The sequence below is a fragment of the Tupaia chinensis genome, unplaced genomic scaffold (assembly GCF_000334495.1).
Source record: "Tupaia chinensis unplaced genomic scaffold, TupChi_1.0 Scaffold000361_2, whole genome shotgun sequence".
NCBI lineage: Eukaryota > Metazoa > Chordata > Mammalia > Scandentia > Tupaiidae > Tupaia > Tupaia belangeri.
The window spans coordinates 683,328-688,116 of NW_006159858.1; positions in this window are offsets into that span (position 1 = coordinate 683,328).

Consider the following 4,789-nt stretch of genomic DNA (forward strand, 5'->3'; position numbering starts at 1 on the left):
GAATGGTAACTATATTGTTAATTCAAATACCCTTGAATTCCAGAGTCATTCACATCCTGGTCTCTGAATCATGCTAACCTGGTTTTCAAGAAATAAAGGACAATTATCTTAATTGATTGAATCTCAATTTCGGGTGGTAAATAAGAAATTAAATATATTAAATTTCTTTTCCATCTTTATTTTGTAAATATATTGCACTGAAATTTTGGAAAACTTTTCAAATCTAATACACATATTCTATGCTATGGTTTCTGAATGTCGCCTTCCAGGTCTTTAATTCTTATTAGAAAAATGTATTTTACATCTTCTCAATTTCATCAGCAATGACAATGTGTCTTCCTCTTCATTTCCATTCATTTCTAAAAGAGTACATTGTGTTCTTTAGCTGATTCAGTCCAGATATCTTGCTTTTACAAAAATCACTTAGCAAAATTTTTAAGTGGCACAATTTTGCAAAATTATGACAAGTTCATAAAACAATGGCGAGTCAGATGTAACATAGGAATACAACTAAACCCCATAAAAATAAGTGACCCACTAAGTATCTGATATTTGCTTGGTAATGCTTGGAAGTATTTGAAAATAATTGTTTTGGCCTTATATTCTCACTGAGTTTTAACATTGCTAGTATACCTGCAACTAGTTGTCTTCTAAATATAATTAAAAGAGAATAATATGTTGAAATAATTACTGTCTTTTGTTGTTGTTGTTGTTGTTGTTGTTGTTGTTGAAAGTAACCTAAAACACTAAAAACAATTTTCCCCTTACCTTCTAGCCTAGTGTAATAGCCAAGCTTTGTGTCTAGATTCCTAAGCTTTCCTGATTGCAGGAGAATTTGTTTTCCAAAGCATTGGCTCATAGACCGGAGATTTGAACTCTGAAAGAGCCAAGGCTGAGTAGAGAACAGCTGCCCATCTACTGAGAATAGGAATGTATTTTTTTTTTTTTATTTCAAGGGTCATAGAGCAAATTCACAGCTGTTACAATACAATACTCATTTCTACCTTAATTCACATTTACAATCATCATTCCATTTCTGGGAAACAGCCCACTATTTTCTCTGAAACAGAAAATTATATGATTCTGGCTATATGAATATAAAAACTCACTGTGCTCAAAGGTTCTGTGCTCCTAGTCCCGAGAGCAATCAATGGTTTGTGTTGTGACTTCTAAGAGACATTTGCTAACTTTAGCATTATTTTTCAGGAAAAATTGTTTCCTGAGAAATTGCACAGTCGTTTTGTTAGTTACTTTTTAAATAGATATCCAGAGATTGGCCCATGGTCTCCATCATAATGGCATTGTCCTGAATTTCTGCTTGGGTTAAACACTCAAACACAAATTAAGAGATGAAACACAGAGATTTATAATAACACTCTGAAACACAGAGATTTATAATAACTCTCTTTCTCAGGTAGACTTACTTAGAGAAAGTTGGCCCTGCGAATGGGTATATTTCTTAGTGTAAGACAATATTCCATAATACAAAATAGTGCAAAAGATCCCATTAGGAAAAAATGAAATATTGACTTTGAAAGTTGCACATTAGTATTAATCATTTACCTTCAGGCACAAGCATGTTATTTAGGAAGAATTTAATGAGGACAATTTTGGGGAAATGAGAAAATCCATTTTCACAACCATCTATACAAAAAAAAAATCTTTCATGCTGTCTTCTTAATTTTTCCCTAATATTTCTTTATTTCCAAATAATGAGCAACAATTACCTTTATTTACCAATTTTGAAACTGGATTAATCGAATAAAGCAGGCAGCTGAATTAGTTTTTACAAATAACCTTATATTTATTGTTTTCATTATTTCAAGAGAGAAGACCAGATTTCTCTTCTCTTTTTCAGTTATCTAAACTTTATTAGTAAAGCTTGGCCTTCGCTAAAGGTAAGAAGATTCGAATATATAGATAAGGAATTTTGCTCAAGAAAGACTGTTTATTTTTTATATTTGGGGCAGTTTCTTGTTAAAAGCTAGACTGTATCAGCAAAGTCAAAGTATATGGCATTACTGTCCTTCCCCAGTGGCTTTAATTTATAAATATATATGGCTTTCTTCATAGCTCTCAAACTCTTTTAGACAAAAGAGGTACCATAAAGGGTGGGTGCATGATGCTTTATCATATCTCCTTAAGGCTATAATGTGTGTGTTTTGTGTGTTAAACAGTGTTCTTAGCTAAAGTAAAACATAAATTGAACATAGTATCTACACTCCTCAGATAACCTTATCAACTCACCACAAGTTATATAAATATATTTTCAAATAGAATCTTATTTCATTTTTAAATGTAAGCATTTTAAATTTAAGAATGCCAAAAGACCAAGTTAAATATTCATTCAAACCATACTTTTTCCATGGTTCCACTCCACCCCAAAGCATACTCATGGAGTACCCATTTTGAGAATTGCACAATGCTAAGTGCTTAGAGGTTTTCAGTAATTCCAGGAAAACATGTCCCTGACCTCACTAGTGTATGTTTTTAAATTGCCACCTTATGTATTAATTTAGTGTGTTAAATTTGTACAAGAGGGATGCCTGATGTGATGTGGAACCTAGAATTTAAAAATTCCTTCTTGATGTACATAAACACTCAAGTAATATTGAATAAAGAGGATTTGTGTACTTAATTGACAGTTAAAAGCTTTAGATATTATGAGGTTGTCATTATATCTTTTTTATTTAAAAGATATTCTTTCAGCAAGAAACTCCAACATTCTTTAACCCTACTTCACCCTTTCCAATCAGTGAAGGTTGTAAAGAAATATGAAGGATCTATTTATTGCTGAATATTGCTAAATGTGGAGACATTCTATTATCAAACATCCATTACATTTATGCTTTGTACCCAACATTGGTTACTTGAATCCTCTCTGCATTGAGAAGTGAATAGCACTTGATATCTTTTAGTCTATAGCAGGTATTTAAATGGTAGGAGTTTATCAGTAATGAACTATGTTAGCCTTTATCCACTCTCCCTCCAGGTGGAGCCATCATCAGCAGAAAGGGATGGGCAAAAAGGAACTCAGTCTTACAGTAACAATTATCCTCTTAAAAAAAATTAGTAAGGAATAAATCTTTCATATCATATATATTCCAGAAATTGTTTAATAGCTTTATTTTCTGAAGGGCTTTCCTCCAGCCTTCAAGAAGATGTGGAACAGGACTTTACAATGTGATATGGCATCTTACAAAACACAGAGAAGAAATGGTTCTTCTAGCAAATAAATCATTTTAAATACATCCCAATATAACAGCCAAATCTTCCCATCAGTAACTAAGAAAAGAATATACTACTTCAATTAACTCAATATTAAATATTGGTAAGATTTCCAAATCACACAGCTTTATTTATAGGGCTTCAAGGATCTAAACCTGTAAAAATAAAGTGAAAATTTCATTTTTTAATATTTAAATACACATTTTACTTAGAAGCATTCAGTTTGGCCCTTATTAAACAATTTTTTAAAGCTTCAATAAAAAATAGATTCTAAGAAAGTAACTGTCCTGTAAATTCACTTGGAGGTTTAAAATCCTATGTCTCATTAGTCATATTGAGAAGTTATGAAAATTGAAGATATGATCTGAATCTATATCTATAATGCTATTGTAGCATTTAGTTTTGTTGGTTTTTATTTATTCTAAGCTTTTCTTGAATTGTATTTCCATTTATGATAAAGGGACCCTCAGGTATGGAAAAGTGGGAGTGACTATACAATAAATACCAGAATTTGAGGATCCGAGAGTTAAGTTGAAACATCTACAGTCCAGAAAGAATTAACAGGAAAAAGCAAGAGATCAGTGGTCAAACAGGGTTTTAAAAATGCATTACGAGGCATAGCTATAAGAAATACAATCAAAGAAGATGCTATTTACAAAGTAGTTACTAAAAGTCAAAACTGTCAGCATCCAAGAATCAAGAATCTAGAATGAAAAGACAAAAGGCATTGCAAAGTCTATGCAATTGATCTTAAAGCAAAAGAAGATCCTAATGACATAGAGTTGTTTTCCTTGCTTCCTTTTTCCATAATATGCTTGCCATTTTCGACTCCCTGGATAATATTTCCATTCTAGCCAGCCAGAATGGAAATAAACAAACCTGGAGGCTCATGCTTGGTAGATTTAAATGGTGCATATTAATTTCACCCACATTTCATTGGCCATAATTTCGTCATATGTAGCATACAACTGGAAGGGGACCTGGGAAGTATTACCTACTTCTTAATTTCGTCATATGTAGCATACAACTGGAAGGGAACCTGGGAAGTATTACCTACTTCTATGTCCCAAATGAAGAGAATACAGGTCTCGCTAAACAAAGTGGCTTCTTCCATGGGGCTAAAAGAGCAACTGGGCCAGTCATATCTCTCCCGTCCTCACTGAACAGTCTGAATGTTTTTAACTCCTAAATACTATTGAATAAATGTTCTCTAAAATAAAACACTTGCCTTAAAAGGAATAATGCCTTAATGACACAAGAGCACATGGTGGTAAATCTTCCACAAGACAGAGTGATAGGGTCAAAAAAAATGGAAGGAAAGGCAGATCACTGATGACAGGATAGGGAGGTGTGGTGTTATCTGTCGAAGTCATTTTGATCAACTGGACTGGGGAGAAATGTTCACATATTGAAATGTTCACTTTGTAAGGTAAACAATGTGATTGAATGTATATAAAAGATAAATAATAAAAAAGAGATATTGGAGGGAACCAGCAGTTAGCGTAATGGCTATGTCGCTGGACTCCCACGTAGTCGACCGCAGTTCATGTCCCGGACCCGG